Raw genomic sequence first — 23,375 nt, 5'->3', positions numbered from 1 at the left:
CACCAAAGTGACCTCTCTGGGACACAAATTTGGGCAGTGTTTATGGAGGTCCTGGGTTGCCCAGACAGCAAGACCCATCTCTTGGCCTCACTGATGTGGCCCAAAGGAAAGCAGAACAAACTTTGGTAGATATGGAACCACACAGAAACTGTGAATCCTGGAAATGAAATAGGTGCATAACATGCTGCCGACTGAAGAATATATGTAGAAGCGGGTCCACATTTCAGAACATTTTAAGTCATTTCAAAAACCCAGTGGATATTTTTCACACTAAGGCCATAATGTGGAAAGCTGCTCTCAGATCCCGGCTGTTGAATATTCATTTTTGGTTGAAAAACATACAATAAGCATGTCAGATGAAGCCAGTGGCCCATTTAGTCCAGCATCCTGTTTTCACAGTGGCTGATCAGATGCCTTTGGGAAGCCTGCAAGCTGGACATGACAGCAAGAGCACTCTGCCCACCTGCGATTCCCAGCAACTGGTATTCAGTAGCATAATGCCTGAGCCAGTTGAGGTAGAACACTGGAGTGAAATCTGCATTCAGGTATCCAGATTCAGTTCCCTATTTAAAACAGGAAATAGCAATACTTCCTGAACAACGATCCACAATTAAATTTGGTGCACTGGGTGCTTTATCACCAACCTTAGAAAACAATGGACCTCAACTACATGCTGCATTCCTCTCTGAGTACCTCCTAAACTCTGCATCCCTGCCCTCCAACACTACATGTGCAATGGAAGCTCCCCTACCTCAGCAACCAAGGGACCTCCAGATGCTGTTGGACTCTACAGCACCCATAATATCTGACCATTAGCCATGCTAGTAGAGGCAGAAGGGACTTGGACAACATCTGGAAGGCCACATGTTCTCCCCCCCTCCCGGGGTTAAAGAATCCGAGGTCACAAGATGGTCAGCCCTCACTTGGCAGTGTTAATTTAAATTATTACATGTACGAGTCCCGTCATTGTCATCCCGGTTGCACTCAGCCCCTACTTCCACTATTCCTGGTGTTGACCGAAAGCACATCATAACAGAACGTGGCGGCCCCCATGGAACGCTGGAAGCCAATTGGTACAGTAGAAAACATGAGGAATGGCAACAGGAAAGGAGGCTCAGCGCTGAAACTATAAGAAGTATTTTCTCTCCTACTACATATGAGATGGGAACTATAGTGTACAATCTCAGGACAATTTCATTTTTAATCATACAAGAATGACTGGGGAAATAACATTTGTTTTGTTTTCATTATTTTTTTTAAAAGCAAACACATACAGCCTTTCCCTCAAATGTTCTTTGTTTGCAGTTAAATAACATTGGCACTCCTGGTATAATTGCACAAGAGAAATTCTGCAAGCTGATTACACTTCAGGGAAAGTATGCATGCCAGGCAATTAAGGGACTGCCGTTTATATACAACATTACCTCGGCCTAGCTGATGACATCTGCATCAAAGCACCATCTGTGTGGGTGAAGATGGACTTGTGTCCTTTCATTTCTCATTCTCAGTAGCTGTAGGGTTCTGAAATAACGTGTCTCCAATTGAAGCTGGGCATTTCCATCACATGGGGGAAGAGCGTCTCTTGGTTTAGCAGACCTTACAGTGGATCTGTTGCTAGATCCGGAGCTTTGGAGCTGAGGTTGGAAGCAGCTAGGGCAACATACTACAAATTCCATTCAACAAAGGGATGAGCGCTTACGAAAAAGGCATTGCCAACTCTTCTTTTTGCCTCTGTAACCTAGAGGCATGATTACAATATGATGCTCTGTGTGGCACTGCTGGGAAGACTGTTGGAAGACTTTCTACCTTGCTGCCCCTGGGCCCATCACATTTGAGCTCCACCTAGGAATGGGGGTGAAATTCAATTCAGTTTGCATTTAAATGTGAGCTTACCTAATCTGACATTACAAAACAGTATGTGAACTGAAACACAGACCTCATTTGAAATGCGTACTTCTCTGAATTTTGCAATGCAGTTCTGCAGCCAGGTAATGTGCACAGAAATGCATAAACTAGGGCAAGGGTGTTCCCAAACTGAGGTCCAGAAGCCTCATTCAGGTGGTCCATGACAGATCTGTAAAAATGCAAATAAATGTCACATTTGAATAAAGGATGCTTATGAGACTAGACTTGGAGATGGCTTTAGGGGAGCACAATCAGTTTGGTTGCACTAGGCTCACAGCTGCAGGGGGCATGGCAACTATTATTTAGAATGGAGTGCGAGAGGCAGGGGGTGCCAAATTTTGGCATTGCATGAGGCGCCACTGAAATTTGAAACTCCAAATTTGGAGTTTGCTAGACTTCCTCTGTTAGGTGCCCAAATGCCATGCACAGAACACCTTCGTGGTGTTCTCCTCCTCAGAACTTCACATGTTTATCATGCATTTCTGAAGAGGGGTTCGAATCCCTTAGATGCCTCCCCACATTCAAGAGCCCCAATCAGGCAGTGCTCCTAATCACAGGAAGGTTTTTCCATGCATAGAGACTTCCTGCGTTCATGCAAACCCCAGAACATCACTGTAGAGCGACTGCATTCTGGGGCATTTGCTTTCACATCAGGGAATCCATGTAGAAACCACTTCCAGGCCCTTGTCCACAGGCATGCTTGAAACTCATAGTATTTGTGACGTGACATATATCTCCCTTGCTATCTCCAGGGATTTCCTCTTAAGAGTTCCCCTTCATCATGGGATTCTCTATCTGTAAGAAATCATGAGGTTAAAAAAAAAAATGAAATCCTTCACTCAGCAAGTTCCGGAATGTTCACAACTGAAGATGAATCGGCCAGGGCCCAGGGGCAGCAGCCTGGACATATCTTTGTGTGTGTTTTGAAGAATTGACTGTTATGAATGTTCTGTTTATGAAAACAAAGTATCATTCTGTGGCCAGATTTCACTTTCCAGCTCAGTTATGTGTACATTTAATCCCTAAAACTGTACGTGAATCTCATTTTTGTTGAATGATGTCAGCTAACACTGCACTTTTTCATTTCGTTATGGTGTACTCTTGGCAAGAGCATGAAATACCCAGTTCAGTCCCATTACTCATGACGATCCCCCACCCACCTTTTCTTCAGTTGGAGTTACAGCATAATCCTATGCCTGACAGCTCAGAAATGTAGTTTTCTGATCAGTGGTATTCAAACTTTCCACCATAAAGGGGGAAAAAAATCTATTTTGATTTATTTCCTGAGGGGCCTTTGCATTTATATAATAGGCAAGGATTCCAGTGGCAAAGGATTCTGGGGTGTCACTCTGCCCATGTGCCCTCATAGCCCTGCCCTCATCCTGCTTCATCTTGGTAAATAGTAAAGCTTGTGTTGTGACTCTGTCCCACCTGCTTAGGGGCACCAGTCAGGCCGCTTGGAACTAGTTATCATCCCATGTAAGCTGAAAATGTGCTTGATAGTATTCCCAACTTTTCTCTGTGCCTGCCTGAAAGATGGTGAAGAAAATCAGTCATTTTCTCTCCCATCTCCAGCTACCAGCTGGGAGACCAAGAGCCACTGGGAGGCTGCACCAGTCCTTGCAGGCTTAAATGTTGCACAACAGAGGAATCCAGTGCAATATATTGTACAAAGTTACCAGCAAGCTGCTGGTAGTGCAACAATGTCCCTTTGACACAAAACATTAATTACACCAGTGGAGCAAGTATACCACTTGTTGTTGTTGTTTAGTTGTTTAGTCGTGTCCAATTCTTCGTGACCCCATGCACTAGAGCACTCCAGGCACTCCTGTCTTCCACTGCCTTGGTCAAACTCATGTTGGTAGCTTCGAGAACACTGTCCAACCATCTCGTCCTCTGTCGTCCCCTTCCCCTTGTGCCCTCAGTCTTTCCCAACATCAGGGTCTTTTCCACTTTTCCAGGGAGTCTTCTCTTCTCATTAGGTGGCCAAAGTATTAGAGCCTCAGCTTCAGGATCTGTCCTCCTAGTATGCACTCGGGGCTGATTTCCTTCAGAATGGATAGGTTTGATCTTCTTGCAGTCCATGGGACTCTCAAGAGTATCCTCCAGCACCATAATTCAGAAGCATCAATTTTTCAGCGATCAGCCTTCTTTATGGTCCAACTCTCATTTCCATACATCACTACTGGGGGAAACCATAGCTTTAACTATATGGACCTTTGTCGGCAAGGTGATGTCTCTGCTTTTTAAGATACTGTCTAGGTTTGTCATTGCTTTTCTCCCAAGAAGCAGGCGTCTTTCAATTTTGTGACTGCTGTCACCATCTGCAGTGATCATGGAGCCCAAGAAAGTAAAATCTCTCACTGCCTCCATTTCTTCCCTTTCTATTTGCCAGGTGATGGGACCAGTGGCCATGATCTAAGTTTTTTTGATGTTGAGCTTCAGACCATATTTTGCGCTCTCCTCTTTCACCCTCATTAAAAGGTTCTTTAATTCCTCCTCACTTTCTGCCATCAAGGTTGTGTCATCTGCATATCTGAGGTTGTTTATATTTCTTCCGGCGATCTTAATTCCGGCTTGGGATTCATCCAGCCCAGCCTTTCGCATGATGATGAATTCTGCATATGTTAAATAAGCAGGGAGACAATATACAGCCTTGTTGTACTCCTTTCCCAATTTTGAACCAGTCTGTTATTCCATATCCAGTTCTAACTGTAGCTTCTTGTCCCACATAGAGATTTCTCAGGGGACAGATGAGGTGATTAGGCACTCCCATTTCTTTAAGAACTTGCATAGTTTGCTGTGGTCGACACCGCTAAGTGACTTTAACTGAGTGCTGGATACAACCATTTGCCTCCCATGGAGAACATCATGGCAAGGACGACACCAACCTGTCTCCATCAATCAGCCAGAGGAGGAGGAGGCGCTTCCATGATTGTTTGCATCTTCTTTCCCCGTTTCTTTTCCCCTTTGCACTGTGTGTGTTGGATTCGGAGCCTGCATGCAGGGACTCTGCAGCACTTAGAAAATGCTAGGGAATAGAAGGAGCAATCAGTCAAGGAGAAAGGGTGTGTATGGAGGCTCAGTGAAGTTGAATACTTGGGTGACGACAACAAACCCACAGAATTTCAGCTTACAAAAAAAGTAGTTCCACCTAAGCAACAAGTGGCCAATTAATATTATGTGCAAATATAAAAGTAATTCATTTTATTACACACTGGCTTGTTTCTCCACTCTTCAACCTTTAATCTACTAAAGAACAGTCTTTTAGGTAATGCTTTGTAAGAAATTTGGTTCCCATTCTGAAGTCCCATTGGTTTGCATTTAGCTAATGTGCTCCATCAGTGCAAGAATTACCCCCCTTATCTCTAGAAGTCCTAGTGGACTTCCTGTTCTCTTATTGCAGTTGTGCATGGGCAAGATGGGTATGTATGTAAATGTGTTTCTGTGAGTGGGGTAGAGACCATGTATGTTGAGTGGGGTAGAGACCATGTATGTTTTGAGAGCATGGAGGGAAGGAGAGAGAGAGAAGAAAGACAACAATTATGACATCTGACCATCTAAGGAGCCAAGCAGAGGACAGCCTTAGAAAGAGAGGGAGCTCCTCACTGGGCAAAGAGCTCTGAAAGTTGGAGCAGCACTTTTGTTTCTGGAATTATACACAACATTTGGATTGCTGAAAGAGAGCTTGTCAAATGGGGTGAGAGGGGAAGGGAATTCTTGGTGGAAAGACCAAATGTGTCTTGGTTTATACTGTTAAGTATGGCACAGCAATATTCATGTTTAGAATGATTATGCCATAGTCATTTCCCTTCAGTTGGAACTGCATCAAATTTCTACCTCACAGGCCTTGAACGCCTATTTTTCTTTTCTCAATTGCCCTTCAAAGCAGGGCATTTATTAACTTGGTTATGGTATGATTGGATTATGTTCTTTCCAGCTCTGTTAAAGAGTTGCTTGTTCAATGTGGAGTGTTGTTGCATGGTAGATATTTAAGTTTTAAAATTTTGCATTATTGTTCTTTTCATCTTCTGCTTTTTTTCCCTTTTTAACTGTAAGTCACTTTGGGGGAAGATGGGCATCTTCCCCCAAAACAGTCTAAAAGTATTATTATTATTATTAATAAATTATTTCTTTTAGGGTACCTGTATCTATATGATCACAGACTAAGTTCTTGCAAATCTGACACTGATGTGTGCGCATGAGGTTTTGACTCAATTAAGGGGCTGCAAACTGTTTTGGTGGGTCTATGGCTTTAAGCGACCCAGTGTGCAGTTTCCCTTCAGAAAGGACTTAGCGTGCTCATTAGCATGTCAATACCCACAATGCTCTTCCAGCTCATTTCTGTTTCATTGTGCTGCTGGTGTCAGTTCTCTGGAACAGCTGAAAACAACCCGATTTGCACGTGCATGTGTGTGTGTGAATGCATCATTTTCTCTCTCTGGCTCAGTCAATATTAGGGTATTAGGATTCTACCTAAAAGGGAGGAATTGGGGCAAGTTACCCATATCTCATCTGAACCACACTGCATAGAAAAAGAGATAGATCCGTCCATGGCCACCCAAACAAATTGTAAAATCTACTACAAAGGACCGCACAGTTCCTGGAAAGCAGTTTCCTGCTTTCTCCCAAACAAAGAAAAAGCAGCGAAAAATGCGGAACCTTCAACATTATCCCATTGCCATATCAGATACCACATGTGGTAATGTGTCCTAGCTGTGGGGTGATGCTTCTCAGAAACAAGACCACGGAATGTTTATAGATGCATCTTTCTTTTCAGTAGATGGGTTTTAAATTCAATAAATTGGATGCAACCAAAGTATATATGGATGCCACACATTTATCAAATAACAGAGAATAGACATGGTTCCTTTCTGCTCTGTAGAATGAGAGGAGTCTTATGGTATTTTTTGTTTTGTTTTTTAAAATGCATATTAACAGAACAATAGATTACTATCCAGAAGTGTTTTTAAGAAACGGGCAAATCATGATCTCAAGGCACATGCTACAGAAACCTTGCTGAAGCTTTGCGGTTATGAATTTAGGCGGTAGGTTAACAGGAGACCACCTGGATGCCATCCTGAACTCCTCTGGAGAAAGATGGAATTTCATCTCCATATGAAAATGAGTATGTCTACAACTTTGAAACTGGGTTTGCTCACTTTCATCTCTGATTACCTTTGCCTGTCTTTCTCCTCTCTCCCTATGTTACTGTCAAAGTGTAAATACTTAGTTCCCTGGATTGGGGATCTTATTTGTGAAACTGTAAACCATAAACACTGAATTGTGTCAATGAATTAATAATACTGTTATTTGGTGAATTTCATAATACTGTTACATTTCACTTTCATATAAAGTTGCCTTTTCCCTATCCCAATAAAGGGGGACTGGTACAGCTACTCATTTGTTTCATTAAATAAGATGGTCACAGATTTGAGTGTGAATGTTTACCTCTTAGATTTCCTTCTTTCAGTTTAGCCCTGGTACTAGGCAATGGCCAATGTTTATTCTTTCTCCCCTTAAACACCTGACTCTATTGAGAGATGTAAATAAAGCTAGCCAAATTTCTCTCTCCTGCTCCTTGTTAAAGGCTATAGTATTGCTTTCTTTTCCTCTGCTTCTTGATCTGTACATTATGGCGATGCTTAAGCTCTGCGCCACTCCATATGAAAATGTCCCTCCTTTCCCTGAAGATATATTAACCACTTTACTATTCTTGTCTGATTGTGCCTCAGGGAAAATGTTGATGGATCCCACACAGTGTGAATCTATTATAAAGATAATCTGATGCTATTTTGGTTGCTCAGAGAGGTCTTTTTTCCTTTCCTTGCAAACACATAACTCCCACTCGTATTAAACGTGCAAAGGGGGAGAGGAGGGGTTGCATCCCCAGGGTTTGGAAATGTGTTGCTATCCTTCTCAGTTGATTAAATCCTGGTAAGTATAGCTGTTTAGAAATCAAGCTGGCATTTAATTAAAATACAATAGGCCCTTTTCCTGCAATGCCAGTTGTGAATCTGGAGGCCTGGTCATACAGATGCTAATTTAATGAATATTCATATATCATGAATATTCAGCAGGTGCCACAGCAACGTTCTTTTGTGCTCTGCTGATTCACCAGGTCCTACTGGCACGGCAGATGGCAAATGCTGAAGGAGGGCGGCTCCTGAGAAGGGGCATGGGGTGGAATCCTTGGTCTTAGACAGGCTGCATTTGTCTGCAAGGCTCTTAGAACAGGCAAAAGACAGGAGACTAGCTGGCAAAAGGCCTTGGTGTGTGGGTAAAAAAAGAAAGAAAGCTGGACCTATTGTTGCCATAAGTAGACATCTTAAAAAGTTGTGCTTTAATTCTGTTGTATATATAACCCTGTTGTTGAAATTCACTTTGTGTTAGCTGCCTTCAGAATTCCTGGGCATGTCGACAGTGGGAACCTAAGAAGAGCCCTGGTGGATCAGGGTCTAAGCATCAGCCCAGCATCAGCATCATATTCTCACAGTGGTCAACTAGGTACCCATAGGAAGTTTGCAAGCAGACCCAGAATTCAACAGCATTCTCCGCATTTGGTTTTCCAGCAACTAATAGTCATGCTGCCACATACTCCATGAATTTGTCTAATCCTTTTTCAAAGCCATTCAAGTTGCTGGCCTGTACTCACTTTCACATGCACCTAAATCTATGAAGAACAGCTTTGAGAAGTTACAGATAGGTAGCCGTGTTGGTCTGCCATAGTCAAAATAAAAAAATTCCTTCCAGTAGCACCTTAAAGACCAACTAAGTTAGTTCTTGGTATGAGCTTTCGTGTGCATGCACACTTCTTCAGATATACACTGTGTATCTGAAGAAGTGTGCATGCACACGAAAGCTCATACCAAGAACTAACTTAGTTGGTCTTTAAGGTGCTACTGGAAGGAATTTTTTTAGCTTTGAGAAGAACATTAAACCCATGGCCTCAACCTCATTAGTGAGGTTCTTCATTGGAGGGGCCAACTCAGTGTGTGCTCCTGTGTGTGCATGTTGATGTTCTCTGCATTAAAATGAATGAAGATGCTCTTGCACATAAATATAACTTCTGATCTCTGGACTAATGTGACAAGGCCCTATCTGTATGGAATGACTGGACCTGTTTCCTGCTTTCCATCTTACTTGCTTTCCATTGGTAGCAGCCAGTAGATGCAGGGAGTCTTTTCATTTTCTTCTTGGCAGTGGTAGCTGAGAGATAGCTTGATAGCTACCTAGGTCAGTGGTTTTCCAATTGTGTTCCAGAGAACCCAAGTGGTCCTTGTTTGCTTCTCAAAATTTCCTCAGTGAATAGATTAGTAGTGGCAAACAAGAGTCCCTGAAGGGCCACTATGCTATCATTATGGATTTCATCCTATAGGGTGCAGGTCACAAGAGAGCACTGGGTATGTTTTTAAGTCAGGCATAGGGAACATGCAGCCCCCCAGCTGTTGCCAGGCTACAATTCCCATCACCTTTGACCATGCTAGCTGGGGTTGATATGATTTGGAGTCCAATAACATCAGGAAGTCCTATACCTGTTCTGAGTCAGGTTATGCTCTTTGCTCACTTGGGGGGCAGGTAAAGTCCACAGGCCTCCCTGGACCTGCATAAATTCAGGTTGCACCCTTGAAAACACCCCCCCCCCCAATTCTTGGCAATGTCCTGGAGTTCTGTGTTGGATGGACAGGTTTTCCTTGGTAATACTGGTCAATATGCCATGGCTTTTCTGAAGGCAGAAAATTGGAAAACCTATTATCACCTGGCACTAATTCTGTTTTACTGAAGAAGAGAAAACAAGAAGACATTTGAAAAACTATATGCTGCCAACGTGCTGTCTCTTAAGTCTTTGATATTCCTGTTTGCCTATTCAGTCATCCACATTTCATTGTTCACCAGGCTTCAGCATGTGACATAATTACATACTCGAGGACAAAAGTGAATTATATCTGGGGATAAGATGTCAACTTCTGGTAAGCACACAGTGCAATTCACCTGACTCTGATAAACATTGATCCTGAGGTTTTCCACAGCTAATGGTTTAACCTTCCCTCAATCTCTCTGCAAAGTTTGTTTGCATTCACACCGTAATGCAATTAATCTGACAACTGATTTGACTGCACCTAACCAAGGCATGATGCCATTTCAAACTAACCTTCCCTTCACCTCTTCCTTAGCTCATATGCAAAACACAGTAGTCTTAAAGCATGGGGTTGTCAGACAACATAATGCCCTAGCATTTGCAGCAGCGCCTTTCATTTTGGAAAGTGCTGAACAACTGCGACTAAACTAATGAACACATTCTCTCTGTTGACAATAACATTTTTGAAACTTAAAAGGCATGATTACACCAAGACAGAGGATTTCTAATTTCCTCTTTTGTCATTGCTTCCAGACACTATTTGAGTATTTAAAATGTTCTTGCCCCATTCATATTCGTAACAACAACTCTGCACCATAGATGACTGGTCAATCACTGAACTCTCATGGGTGAATCTGTCCCTTGGGTGGCCAGCAACTGTCCCTTCAAAGGATGGAGCTCATTCCAGATGCTTGGTTTCCACCTTCTTCCATTTCTTATCTATGGCTTTTTCAGTATAAGAATGATCATGGTGAACATATGAACAATGGTTTTTCTGCTGCTTCCGGGACATCAGGAAGTACAGTAATACAGGAAGGATGAGTTAGTTGCCAGAACACTATTCCTGGATGTGTCCTGCAATGCTTGCTTGCTTCACCCCCCCCCCTTTTAACTGGAACTGAGCTTGAGATCTTATGCATTCAAAGCAAGTGGTCTACCAATGAACTATGACGCCCTTCCATATCGTAATTGTCTCCTGAATGTTAACCAGATTTAATTGTGGAAATTTCTCACCAGTCACCCAAGTTATGGCTATAACAATGTGCTGCAGATTAAACCTCCATGTTCATATACAACATATTTTGGGTTAACAGATGCTGGGGCAAAGTCTGTCACCACCAGCTTTGCACCCTGCTTGTGATGCTTCCCAGAAACAACTATCTTGCCATTGTTTGGCCTAGTGATGGACCTTTGTTTGGATCCAGCAAGACAATCCTCATGTTCTCAAGAGGCATCAGTCACTTGACTGTGCTCCAAAACCTAACCATTTAGGCTGCAATCCTAACCATGTCAGTTCCATTGCATCAAGTGAGCTTACTCCCAGATAAATGGGGTTAGGATTGCAGCCTTACATCTCTACTTCTGCCTACTATGTAATATTAACAAAGTTGTGTTTTTGGCAGAGTGGTGGTCAGGAACACAATACCTGGCCACATAGATGAAGTCAAATAAACTTCATAAAAGAATAAAAACATTCCTTCCAGTAGCACCTTAAAGACCAACTAAGTTAGTTCTTGGTATGTTGGTAGTTGGTCTTTAAGGTGCTACTGGAAGGAATTTTTTTATTTTTATTTTGACTATGGCAGACCAACACGGCTACCTATCTGTTCATAAAAGAAGACAGACTTGATGACAAGAGGATGGGAATGGAGGAGGAATGTAAGTCCCTTCAGATCATGTGAGCAGGTGGCAGGGAAACTTCAAAACATCTAAGCCTGCAAGCCTATACCCATTTACCTGAGAATAAACCCCATTGAACTGAATAGGACAATCTTCTGAGCAGACATCATAGGGTTGTGCTTCTCCTCTGACTGGCCAGAAGTCAATTTTCTAACACTTAACAAGTTGGACAAGGGTTCACTGAGAATACAAAGTGGAGTGACTTACTTGTGCCTGACTCGTACATTAGGCATAGATTAACCCTTTATGAGTTGCAGGAGCAGTATTTCCAAGTATAAACTTGGAAATGACCTTGATGAGAAGAAGGGCAGAACTGTGAAAAGAACAGAGGGAAACAAACAAATGTTAGGTGAGATTACAAGTGCTGAGCAATGCACATATATTCAAAACTGTTATAAGAAAATGAAGCTGCAGTAACCAAGTCAGGTCCACATATCCAGTACTGTCCACTCTGACTGGTAGCAACTCAGTGCCAAGATATCAATAAGAGAACTTTCCCCAGACCTGCTACCCAAGATGCCTTAATTCAGTGCTTTTCAACATAGGTTCTTCAAATGTTGTTGGATAAGAAGTCCCATCATCCACAGCCATCTCAGCCAACGATCATGGATCATGGGAACTGTAATCTATCAGCATCTGGGACCGTGGGTTGAAGAACACTGCTTTGACTGGTAATGGCAGAGATTAAATCTGAGGTCTAAAACATGTTCTCTATTGTTAACTATCTTACCTCAGCTAATCAGCCAAGCACCATCTCCAAGATGGTACATCTGACTCTTTAAATGTGAATTTGTCCCAATAACATCTGAGCTGGAAGTCTAGTTTTAAGTAGCATGTCAGAGAGGGTTGCTTCCTAAAATCTTTCTCTACAAAAGCAACTCATCTGATAGGCATTGGTTCCACCAGTATGCCTGCACAGCCACAACCTCACCACACCTTTGTCTCCTCCTCTCCTCCCAGTAAGCATCAGTGACATGCCTGTTGGGAGGCTAGCATTGCAGCTCTACCCCACCAAGTGAGCTATTTCCATTACTGCATCAATGGTTGGGAGATACATGCTCTCTACCCTTGAACTCTCTTGCCCTGGAGATTCACCCCAATCCGAGCCTGCCTTTTTCCCACCACCAAGCCCAGTGCTTATTTTCTGGGCAGGGGGTGTGATACGCAGGGGTACGCCTAAACATTTTGTGAGTCTAAGTTTGACCTCATTGAGGGGCAGTATTTCAATATGAGTAGGAAAATGAGAGTACCCCTAAACATTGTTTTAGGAAAAAAGCACTGACCAAGCCTATTTAGAATGATGCTGTTGTGATAGGGTGGGGTGCGGGGAGAGATACACATTTTATATAAATATATATTTCCTGCAAATGATGAAATTAAGCTGCTCTGTAAATCCAATGCTCTCTCTTACCAGTTGAAGCAGTACAAGGGGGGAAAAACCCAGACATCCTTTTTTGCTTTGAGATATAAATAATAGAGCTCACTTGTCTCTTCTCTGGCATTTCCAGAGCTTCTTATATCAGAGCTGTGTCAAGAACCATGAAGCGTTACGACTTGACCAGGCTCTGACCCAGCACTAAGTCCTGAGCCCATCTTCCTTGGAGGCAACATGGTCAAAGGTATGAAATGCCTTCCTTTGCAAAGAAAAGATGTTCCTGCTAAACAGCTGTAACCATTGCTGCTGCCTCCTTTGGAACATTAAAACACACACACACTTTTTTCTTCTTCTTTCTCAAAAATCACATTTCATTTTCAAATGGCAAACCAGCCCTTCAAAGACTACAAGACAGGGTGATCAAAAATGAATCATCCAACTTTTAAAAGTATTTCTCCTTTCAATGGGAAGGAACGTGCCGCCTTTGAACTTTTACACTCTTGTGTGTTTTAGCTGCAAATCCTAGATGTAATGTTTAATAAATAATTCAGGACCTTATTTTTAGCAACAGGAGCCCAACAATTTGTGACTTTGGAAAAGTCTGCATGCCAAGACGACTCCATCTCAAGGAAACCTTATGTGACACGAAATCTCTTAACTATTTTTACATCCTCGTTTAACAGCAACAACATTCATAAAGTGAGGCAGAAATGGGGGGAACGGAGAAAGGGAGAAACTGCAAGAAATCAAAATGTGATAGATTTGTCCCTCCCTGTTTTTAGGATAAAACTTCACCAGTCACAGACCAAATGAGATTAATGGTCCATCTAGCTTTGTACTGTTCACATTGACTATCAGAGGCTCTCTGGGATTTTAGGCTGGGGTCTCCCCTCAGCTTTACATGGAGATGACAGAGATTGAACCAGTGGCCACTTGCTCTACCACTGAGGTACAAAGTACTCCAGAGTGATCAGAAGTGATTCTCCAGGTGCCATGGATCTGCTATGCTAGCTGCCTGGCAGGTGGGTTGCTTTTGATTACTATGAGGGACAAGGTGCTAAGGAGGACTGTGTGGTGCAAAAGCACTGGCAGAGCCTATCTGGCACTCCTGGTGGGGTGTTTGCACCCTGCCAACCTCCCCACCACCTTGACCTTCCTCCTCTCCCTCCCGATAAGCAAGTACAACCTACCCATCAGCAAGATAATGTAGTGGCCCTGCCCCACTCAGCAAGCCACTTATGGGAAGGATCTTTCTCAGCTTCCTATATAAAGCTTAATTATAATCTCAAGGAGGAGGGAAGTAAACCCTAATAAAACTGCCATTAAACCAACACAGCTATAAAGAAAACTACATGCAACTTCTGTAATCCTGCTCCTTTGGAGTGACTCCTGAATCTGCAAATAGTCAAGGATTTAACGGCTGGATTTATATATATTTATATATGGTTCAGGATCTGTGTTTTTTGAAGAAATGTATCAGAAGACAAACAGAAGGTGGTGAGTTTCTCTCTCTCTTTAGTATCACAGCAAACTCAGAGTGCACCAGTTTGGCTTCTTTTGTTCAAGTGAGAAGTGAATTGAACTGGCTCAGTCCTGGACATTTAAAAATGATACAGCATTCTTATCCAGCCTGTGAAGAGGACTAAAGCTTTGTCCTATAAGATCCTAACTGGATCCAGAAAATATTCTTTCTGAATATTCCCTGAAGAGCCATTACATAACCAGTTACCAAATTATGCGCCTTTAGATCACACTTTAAAAGCCTCATCAAAAGTGCACCTGTAAGGTAAGAAAATCACAAGTGGTTAAATATAAATGTGTAATCTTGGAGGGGGGGACCTCGTTGAGCTCAGTTATGGAATATTTATTTGTCTGAGGAAAGAGATGCATTAGTCATATAATCACATGTGGATTTTACCCTAGATTTATGTGCTTTTTAATGCAAGATTCAACCGAAACTACTTATTTTAAGTGTACCTTAGTGTGAGCCATTTGCAGGGGAGCTGTCATGCTCCAAATAATGTAGAAGCAAAAAATTAAACAAATGTCATCTGTTTCCCCTTTTAGAAACTTTGGTTCCATGTCTGAGACCAAGTGCTGGAGCACATTGAAGGGCCACTTTCCACTTCTTCCTTCATTACCTCATGACAGATACTAAAGGGTCCTCCCAAACTCACTAAGTAGAGAAGCCCCTAGTAGCCTCTGGCAAAATTTCAACTTGGATGCATTTGGGTGGGCTCAGTCTACTTTGGAGACTATATTTAGCCACATCAAAAAGCTGCTCTACAATTCAACATGACTGCCAGGATCTTTGCTCAAAGAGATGACTGGATGACAACAGCAAGGTGTGTCAGAGGTGGAAAGTGAAGCACACTCCCAGAACACGCATATACAATCATCTCCCACTCTCCCAATTTACCAGAGTCTCCATTTCCTCATCCCTCTCTTTGGTATATCATTTACTCTGTTTTCTGTCTGTTCTTGCCTGTTGGGTGTTCATTGTTAGCATTTTGAGTTGCTAATTCTTCAGGCTTTTTGCACCTCCCGTAAAATTTCTAGGAGCTAAATGTGAGAGCGGAGAACAGGTCCACATCCTGTCTCTAAGCACATGCATGTAAATGCACACACATGAACACCAGGACACAAGAGTGTATTCACAGCCTGCCATTTCAAACATGGCAGCTCGCAACTGGGGATCGGTATTCCTTATTCTTGAGCTATTTTGCGCTGTTGATAAGCTATTTTAGGACAATTATGTTTCTTTTCTAGTCTCTCTTATTCTAATGAAAGAACATATGCCATTCTATTGCAGAATGCATGGATGCAAGTGGGTGCAGCTGGGTTGAAATCTCATCCATACAGGCATTCTCTTGATCTCTCTTTCTGAGTCTCTTGCTTCAATTACTTTGTTGCTTAAATGGGATTGTTTCATTGTCTATTTTAATTACGGATTTATTTAGCTTATCAGGATTCTTTTATTGGCCATTTTAATTATGGTTGTTTATATTTTAATATTTGTATTGCTAGTTTTTATACTTTGCAACTCTCTTAGAAACCTATTTTGGCATTAAGCAGTATATAGATATCATAATTTCCCCAAAGCATTATTCCCACCATGAAAACGGAAACTAATTTTCAGCTGCTTTCTGAAGCTGGGGGAGACATTTCTCCAATATTTTCAGGAGGTTGCTACCAGAAGGGGCAGCCAGTAGAATGCTACGGAAATAGCCTCACACCATGTCTTACCAACCACTCTTCCCACAGTGCCTTGGGAGCAATGTACTGCAATGCAACATTGCTCCCAAACATGAATCATGGAATCGTAGAGGTGGAATTGACCTCAAGAGTCATCTAGTCCAACTTCCTACAATGCAGGAATCACAGGTAAAGAGAGATGGCCATCCAACCACTGCTTAAACTGCAGTGTGAAGCCAGGATCAGGCATGAGAGAGATCCAAGTCAAAGCAAAATCCAGGGGCAGCATTAATAAGCAAAGATCCAGAAGCAACTGAGAAGATGCAGTAACAAGCGAGCAAGGAAGCAAAGGGGTCATGTAGGGATATGAATGGCACACATTGCTTCAGCAAACAGCAGATTCCAGCTGAAGGCTCATTAGCCTGGCCTCCCAGATCATATCCAATACCAGCTGCCGGTGCTGAAGTCTGCGCTAAGATCCCTGTACCATTACTCTCAAGGAAGCCTTTACTCTAAAGTTGCTTTGTGACATTGGGTTCTCAGGTGTTCACTCTGTCATCAACTAGCTTCCAGGGCTTGAGCCTTCTGACTCCAACACTCTCAAGGGTTTGGGAGGGGTGACTTAGCCTCTGACTTGGCTGGAGGCTGCTCTGGTGGAGGTGAGGCCAGGAACCTACCCTGAATATCCTTCCAGGGTATCCTATAGAGGCAGACCTGGGGAAGGTCCTTCTGGCATACTAGAATCTTCAGCCCTGGTCTTGGGAGTTTTGTCTGCACAGCCAGGCTTTCAATCATCCATCTGGGTTCTTATGAGAAGATTAACTGTCCAAGGTCTCTAGAGCATGTGCAGAGTGTCATTCTCTGCTCATCAAGTCATCATCGCAAGACAGCCCCATATAGCATTTATAGAGAACATATTAGTCATCAGCCAGTACCCCAGTCCTTATCATATATCCTTCAATTGCATGGTTAATTGATTTAATTAGTAGATTAAATAACTAAAGCTTTAATTGCGGTTAAACTTTTCTTACTTAATTAACTGGTGTGGCTGAAAATGAAAGGCACTCTGATAGGCAGTCTGTATAGACATGCCTGGTTGGGTGATGAAACATAGAGAGGACTTTTCCTTCCAGTTTGCTTCCTCCAAAGGTAGTGGTTAGTTTGCATTTCAGTCTCCCCTAGGACCAGCCCCTTGCCAGTTCTGTTCTGTGACTTCCAGGAGTCTTTTTGTCTCATCCTAGAGCTGTGATGATGTATTTCACTTGCCTGTGCAGAGCAAGAGAGAAGTGCATGTGTATATAGAAGCTCTGGATTTTGTGTGCCTGGAATGTATCCTCCTGCACAAAGGTAAGAGCCACATGTGTTGCTTTTACCTATGCCAGCATTTTGCCCCTTGTCCTGCCCACTTCTGGCCCCTGGAGGGTTGTCCTTAGAGGTATGTGACTCATGGTCTGGAAAAGATTCCCCACTCTTGCTCTACAGCAATCAAGTGCTCATTGCAATGCATGTCATGGCAAAATCTGAACCATCTACACTCCCCTCACCATTTGAGCTCATCCGATTCCAAAGTCATTTTTGCTCTGGTCCGTTGCTGTAACAATATCCAAGTAAGAGGTTGCTTTACATTCCATATTTCCAAAGTAATGAAAAGGGAAAGGTTGAAGAAGGGTTTTCCCCTCCCTACCTAATGCTCTTAGCTTTCTGCCCACAAGTTCAAACTTCAGAAAATCTGAGCCCTTCCTTCCTGTGCCAACATCCTCAAAAAAAGGGGAGGTATGCATTTAGAGATTTAAAGTTACGGAATTTTATTTAATTAGCAACAGAATCTTTTCCAGAGGTGATAGCTTAGATATTTACCCAGAAGCACTGATTCCAATGGGAAGTCCTTCCAAGAAGAAACTTGTTCTGCTGAAGTTCTGATAATCAGCCAAAACCAAGGGAGTGACAAATTTGGTTACTGCAAGAGAAGAAAAATGGTCATTTCCATGAAAAACAGGGATGAAGAACAATAGTATTGTTATCTCTGTAGGTGTGGCAAATTCACATAAGAATACCCTTTTTTATTTTAGAGGAGGCTGATTAACAAAGCAAACAGAGTTATGGCTTCTAGCGTTCTACCACAGGAGTTTGTGGTAACTGCACTTAGATGTCTCATTATTAAGGAAGGAACTGAAACTTGATAGCAACCGGAGGTAATTAAAATATAAAATAAGAGGTGGTTGTGAAACATTTCATTGTGTTAAGGACCGAGCCAACAAAAATGTTTACTCTGTAGCAACTCAGCTATAATTGTTTGAGTAATAACTCAAGAATGAGGAATACTGATCCCCACTTGGAAGCAGAAGAAGTGAACACAGGATCAGAAGACAAAAGGAGGAGGAAGCAAGGAGATGGGATACTGGAATTAAGCAACTGCATTTGCCTAATGAACTTCTGCAATGCTCAGCCAGAACAGCCAAGGGTGGTGCATACACCCTAAGGGTCTTTCAAATGTACAGGAGGAGGAGGATTGGAAAAGCTCAAATGAAGTGAAGACTTAATGCAACATTGAGAGCTGTTATTCCAGGTGGGTTTGTGCCTACCTATAGAAATGCCCACAGAGGTTCCCCATGACCATTTCACATGCTGGCTACTATTATGGCAGTGGCTATCAATCAATCAGCTGCCACCTTGGCTTGGTGGCCACACTGGCAGAGGAAGAGGAATGCGGGGTGTGTGCCAGCCCTGCCCCAGCCTGCTCTCCACCCCCCGGTGCCGGAGCATGAAGCTCCACCACCGGGTGGCCATTGCTTAGGACTCCAGGAGTGCTGCTGGCAGGAGGGAGGGATGGTGAAATTTCACACTTACTACTATTAAGCTCTGAAACATCAAAGAGCATTTGCCACTGGAAAGTGGCAGCAGTGCAGCTCCTCTCCAGGGTCAACTCATCCACAACGCCTTGCTTTGAAGAAGCAGAGGAACATAGGCTGCTTGAAAAAAATGACAGATTCCTCCTGCTCTGTCATATTAAACGTGTGGTTAGCTTGGTCACACAATTGTGTGTGGTCCACTTATCTTCCTGGCTGTTGCCACCTTCAATACAAAGCAGGACTCTCAATACCTTCAATGATTGCCCAGAAGGAAGATGGTTTGTTTGGGGATGGTTTTTCATACACTGCCCATCCCAAGCTGGCCACATTGTATAGGAAGCTAGATCCAATGTATATTGTATCCAGAAATCTCTGCATCTCTAAAGGGCTAGACAGTTCTTCAGGGATGCTGTGGGCAGGGTATTGCAAGCCGTGGCCTCTAGCTGACCAGGTGTGCAGTGACTCATTCCAAGGTTGCCCGGTCCCTTTGTTCCCAACAGCACACAAGCTCTGACCTTGCCTGAGCATAGGGCCATAAATCTGTCTTCTTCCATGTACAATCCCACACATCCAGATTTAACAATCTTTCTAATGGAGACTCAGATAGGCCTCAAGAAGAGACTCCTGAGAAAGTGAAATTCCTTGTGATATTTACTGTTCACCTGGTTTTGCTATACAAACAGGCACACATATACAAGCACCTGCTCCTTAGGTTTGCAGCCCAGAGAGGTCGTAGGGTTTATTGTTACTATCCCAAGATCAGACTTTTCCACCATGTGGTTTTCTCATTTGAGATACTAGTAGCCACTGGGCTACCCTTAAAAATGTTAGGCATTCTGACAGGGCTGTGTCTTGTTCAGAGACTATAAGACTGCCACCTTTTCACTTTTCCTTGTCTTTTAAACACAGCCAGAGCTAAAGATCAATATATAAAGGTCAGAATATTGCTGTCACTTGAGGCCTGCTCATGCATACACTTGAACAGGCAAATGCTCAAAGTGTGCATAAATCCCATCCCAAATATCTCTGTTCCCAGTCAGTCCCATATTGTGCAAGGGAGGTCTGAATGTGGTTTTTACTTGTATTCACTTGATCATGCACCGATAATGTTTCTGATCAAACACTGGATGAAATACTGCATTTGTAAAAACCATCTTGGAAGCTGCAGGAGGTGTTTCATCTCAGGGGTGGGTTGTTGTTTTTTTGTCTGTTGCAGTCCCCTCTGTTTTTTTTTTTACCAGTTATCTATTGTTAATATAGATGAGGAAGGTGCTCCAGCAGGAAAACTGAAGGCAAAGAAAGCTTCAGCTGCTGGGCTGGGTGTGGTTGCAACTCAGCTATTAAAGTGAAGGAAGCGACAGAAGATGTGAAGCTGTGATTAGGGGTTCCTAAGCGGACTGCATAGACCTCAGTTACCTTTTGTTGAAAAAGACCTCAGGATGCAAGTCTATGCACATCTCTCTGGGCATATGGCTCACTGAGGTAGGGCTGGGGGAGAGGTTTGATTCAGTTCACATTTAAAGATGAACCTGTTGAATTTGCACTTTCTGAAACAATGCACAAACCGAAGCTGACTTGTCCTTCAAAATTTGCACTTCTCTGAATTTAGCTGTGCAGATCTCCAGCAATCTTTTTAAAAATACATCCCCTGGAGTAAAGTGTGCATTCAAATGCTTATATTAGTGAAAGCAACATGCAAAAAATGCATTCGATTTGGGGAAGTTTCTTTAGAAAAATGTGTGAAAGGCGAAACTAAATGCAAACATATTCAGAGAAATTTGTGGATGAATTTTGATGAGGTTTGAGGGTTTTTTCCCTACAATCAAGAGGTATATAAATTTTATGAAATAAATAAACGAATATTCACAATGATGTGGAAATGCGGAGAACTTGGCTGAAGACTGGAAATGTGACAAAACTGGGACAAACCAAGATTGATAGATTTGCCCATCCAGAGGATGGTCAATCAAGCAAGAGTAAATGGGGTGAGTGGAAAGAGAGAGTTGCAAATGGAAAAAAGACACTTTTGGAAAAGAGCTGTAAAGCTTGAAACATATTGGACCGTTTCCTGAAAAGAAAGCCAGTCTTTTACAGCACCGTTGGATGTTTTGCGCCAATGGATGCTGAAACCTGTCCCAGTGCTGTAACACAACAGATATAAAAGATGGTTGCAATGTGCCAGGCCAGACATTCATGGCGAAACAAGCAACTTAAGAAGAAAAGTGCTCCATATCAGTATTCGCAGTGCAGCCGATCATCAATAAAACCTTGGGGCATCTCACTCTAGGTTCACTACTATCAGGAAATTATGGCTATGCTCCTAATGTTGAGTCTGCTTAGCTTGAAGAGTTTACTACTAAAATACTAATAGGTTCACCTTTCCCTAAGATATACCTGTTTTCTGGCTGTTATCAGGCCTGCGTATTTTTGGAGCATATTAAAGAGTTTCAGAATTCTGTGCACAATGTTATGAAATTGAAATTGGTCCAAAATCTGGAAGTGTGACCTACCAGGTACAGAACCAGATTTATGAAGCTCATCCTGCCTGAGTCTGCATTTCGAAGGGTACCCACTAGCCAACCCCAGAACTTGGGTATACATTTTTAGTTTTAGTTTTATTTTATCCCTCCTTTCTTCCAAGGAGCTTGAGATGGCGTCATACATGGTTTCCTTCTCCCCATCTTTTCCTGAATGATAGTGAGTGGCCTAAGGCTACCCAATGAGCTTCATGATTGGGTGGGCATTTGAACCCTGGTTTCCCAGGTCCTAATCCAACACTCTCATCAACGTTGGCTCAGTGTATCTTTGGTCCATCTAGCTCAGCACTGTCTACACTGACTGGCAGCAACTTTCTGGGATTTCAGACAGGGATCTCTCCCAGCCCTACCTTGGCAAAACAGTGTTGCCAAGAAAAGTCATTTTGGCACCATATGAATTGGCTATGAAATCTTACTGAACTCTCTATGGTTTTGTTTTTTAAATCAGTTGGTGCTTGGGGAATGGTAGCATATAACTGAGTTTTTAAAGGGATAGCCGTTGACTGGGTATGTGTGACACACTCACAGTGTTGTCATGGATTTCTTTTTTATGTGTATGTCAATTTCTCCAGCTTGATGGTTTATAGCAGTTGTCACTTTCTTCCATCTGGTGGGAAGATGACATTTCATTAAGACTTCTGCTCAGAGGTTATAGCTCTAGGGTCCCATTCCATGGGGTACAAAAGGCCCTTGAAAGGTGCGTTGTACGTTTGATCCAACAACATGCTAGCTGTAGAACTTTGGTCCTTTTTGCAAGGCTGGCGGCTCTTAAACTGTCCCTGGGAAAGGCATTGTTTCTTCCCACAGAGACCATTCCCAGATTCTTTTTTCATTTAAAACTGTTCTTAATTCCCTTTTGCCATTGTCCAGGTTGCCATTTTCTGTTACATATGGTGCAAAATACCTTTGCAAAAATATAACTTGCTGAGCTCGGTAGACCCGAGATGTCCGTGGATATGAAGCAAATGTGTACAATTCTCCAGGGTGGAAGGTTACATACTTCTGTTGCTCCAACAAATCAAACCCTTCAGCCCTGTCACCATGCACAGTATGAATTATCTTGGAGTGAGACGTGTGGAAACAGATCAGGAAAACAGAGCTAAAATTCTAGGGTTCTATTTCACGCCCCCGTTTTGGATGGGACAAGAGATATCTTCCTTAGTGGGGACACAGCTGAAACTCTATAGATCTCCATAGAAGGCAAAGGGGTTAAGGGATAAAATTCACCCTATACATAGCTCTTGGCAAGAAATATGGCCCACAGGCCTTGTTTCAGTGGTAGAGGTCCCAAGAAAAAAAGAGCCTGCTGGGTGACTTTGTTGCTTTCTTGTGTTTGGTACTTCTGGCTGTCCAGTGGATACACTTACATATTCAGGTACAAGCAGGGGTACATTTTGGAAGTGCTCTATATACTGTATACACACGCAAAGAACAGTAGCACTTCCCATAATACCCAGATTACTAGGATCAATATGACTGCAATCCTCTGCATAGCTTCCTGGGGTTAAGCTCCAATGAACACAGGGCTCTTTGCTTCTGACTGCATTGTTGTGGCTAGAGAAACACGCCAAGCTTTAATTATATATCTTTGGCCAGCTGAAAGGCTTTCAGCTTTGAATTTAAAAAATTCAAATTATTACAATTGAAACTGCAAACGTGAAGTAGGAACCCCATTGAAGAAAAGGGGGGAAAGTATTCGACCCCCGCCTGATAACTTTCCCTCGTTCTCTTTCTCTGTGCTAGTTTGTCACAAACAAACTTGAAACCCTTGTTATCACCCGATTCATTTCCCAGTGACAAACCCTAAGTGAGTCTGTCAGTTCCCTTGGCGGTCCATCAGATGGTGTCATCTGCTCCATCCAGTCCAGAAAAGATAGCACCAAAAAATGTGGAATGTGGAAAGTGGAAATGTGGAAAGTTGAGAAGTAGATCTCTCTGAGGAAGAGATTCAATGAACTTCCTGCATCAGAGCAAAT

General features: G+C 42.7%; 1 long non-coding RNA gene across 1 annotated transcript; it reads right to left on the bottom strand.

Annotated features, from left to right (window-relative positions):
* Positions 1-1,232: 1,232 nt before the first annotated feature.
* LOC310701410 lies at positions 1,233-17,970 on the bottom strand. Its single transcript, XR_014523041.1, has 3 exons — positions 17,871-17,970; positions 11,651-11,756; positions 1,233-4,936 (listed from the first exon to the last, which is right to left on the bottom strand). It is a non-coding gene; the product is annotated as an uncharacterized lncRNA (long non-coding RNA).
* Between the last annotated feature and the right edge of the window lie 5,405 nt (positions 17,971-23,375).

This window comes from Podarcis liolepis (genome assembly GCF_965112155.1).
Source record: "Podarcis liolepis genome assembly, chromosome: 1".
In the NCBI taxonomy this organism is placed as follows: Eukaryota; Metazoa; Chordata; class Lepidosauria; order Squamata; family Lacertidae; genus Podarcis; species Podarcis liolepis.
Note: the sequence above shows the minus strand (reverse complement) of the source record. Positions and strands in the feature narration are given on the sequence as shown.